The sequence below is a fragment of the Elephantulus edwardii genome, unplaced genomic scaffold (genome assembly GCF_000299155.1).
Source record: "Elephantulus edwardii isolate Elephantulus edwardi_28Jun2011 unplaced genomic scaffold, EleEdw1.0 scaffold00274, whole genome shotgun sequence".
Taxonomy (NCBI): domain Eukaryota; kingdom Metazoa; phylum Chordata; class Mammalia; order Macroscelidea; family Macroscelididae; genus Elephantulus; species Elephantulus edwardii.
The window spans coordinates 261084-263178 of NW_006400024.1; positions in this window are offsets into that span (position 1 = coordinate 261084).

The following is a 2095-nucleotide window of genomic DNA, read 5'->3' on the forward strand; positions in this document are numbered from 1 at the left end:
AGCAGCTTGAACTTCTTCCTTCATCACCATAGGCTCTTGCTCAAATGTTATTTCATTAAATTCCTATGTATTTGCCAATTCCTTTCGACACAATGACTCAGTATATTCCTTCCATCTCTTTTAATACTTCCTGGATCATTTAGTATCCTGCCTAAAGCATCCTTGATTATAGCAACTTGAGGTTTGAATTTGTTCTTCAGTTCCTTGAGCTTAAGAAATGCTCATCGAGTTTGGCCCTTTTGATTTTCTGACTCTAGCTCCTTGCACATTTCATTGTAATATTTTGCTTTCTCATCCTGTGCTGTTTTTTGGAATTTTCTGTTCAGTTCTTTAGTATCTTGAATTCTTCCTTGTGCTTTGGCTTCTCTGTGCTCCAGTGCAATTTTCAGAGTCTCTTCTGAAATCCATTTTGGTCTTTTTTTCCTCTTCTGTCTTTGTAATGAACGTTTGCACTCTTCCTGGATGATACATTTGACATCCACAACTCATATGGTCTTTGCTCACTAGTGTTCAAAGCCTCAAACCTGTTCCTGAGGTGGTTCTGAAATTCAGGTGGGATGAATTCAAAGTCATATTTTGGCTCCTGTGGAATCGTTTTAATTTTCCTCAGCTTCAGCTTGAACTTGCATATGAGTAGTTGGTGGTCTGTTCCACAATCAGCTCCTGGCCTAGTTTTGTGTCTAGTTAGATTTACAAATATTTAATCTTGTGATTAGCTGTTGTGATGGGTATTATTTTTCTTAGCTCCAGTTCTGTATTCTCTTTGTCACTGTTGTTGTTGTTGAGTGCCTTCGAGTCAAGCATGACAATAATGACCCTATGAACATAAGGCCTGAAGCCCTTCTACAAGTACGGACACTTATCAAATGTCATAGAGTTTCCAAAGGCAAATTGTTTAGGAAGTGAACGCTTACAAACCTGTCATAAATGTTATTGGTCGAGTTGCCTGCAATGCATAGCAACCCTATGTATAGCAGCTTGGAACTCTTCCCTTTCCTGAGCCAGTCTCACTAATTCTGACACACCATCCTCCATTGTATCAACCCCAGTCATTGTATCAATCCTTCTCATTGGGGTCTCCCTCTCCTGTGCTGTCTGTCCACACTTTTGAGCATGATGTCCATCTCCAAGGACTGATCTCTCCTGGCCACGTGCCCAAAGTAACTGAGGCAGAGCTTCAAAAGCCTAGCCTCCAAGAAGAAACTTGGTTTCACCCTCTCCAAGGCAGACCTATTTGTTTTCTTAGCAATGCATGGTATGTTGAAGACTTCTCCAGCACCACAACTTGAAGGCATCTATTCTTCTGTCATCTTTAATCATTGTCCAACTTTCTGAATGGTCTAGATTAGGCTCACCTTCGTATCTAGACTGAATTTGTTGCTCTTCAGCACTTGGAGAGGTCCACGACAGCAGATTTTCCCAGTGCAGTTCATAGTTTGATTTCCTGACCGCTGGTATTTAAGAATGTTGATTGTGGATCCAAGTAAGCTGTAATTGCTAACAACCTCAGTCTCTTCTCCATGTATTATGGTGCTACCAATTGCCCAGTAGTGAGAATATTTTTTTTTCTAATTAGAAAATGTTTTTAATTTTTCTTTGTATTTTATGTCAGTATAACTTCAAAATGGGCAGAAGTTATAAACTGATAACGTATGTAAAATGTCTGAATTGCTTTGGGAAAATATACCATAACAGTGTATGATATTCCTATATTATTATAATTCTATGATTTTCATTACACTCTACTCTTACTTGAAAATCCAATATATGAGTCATGTAATTTGGCCATCGTTAAGTGCTGTCAGCCCCAGAGTGACCAGAGGGAAGGCTGCACTCTGTACAAAGAAGCCAGAAGTATAAGTCTTGGTCTCTTATCGCCCTAGGAGAAGGTACGACATTATAGATTCCCTGGGGCGTCAGGATGGCTTAATTTATGACTATCCCCCAGGAAGTATCCATCACGACTCTATCAGATTTAATGTATATTTCATTCCATCATTCAAAAATCAGTGATGTATATATGGCCAATTAGAATGTGGGCTCTTGATTAAAGTAACTGCTGAGCTTGCCTTCTTAGAATGTCAAAGAACTGGAA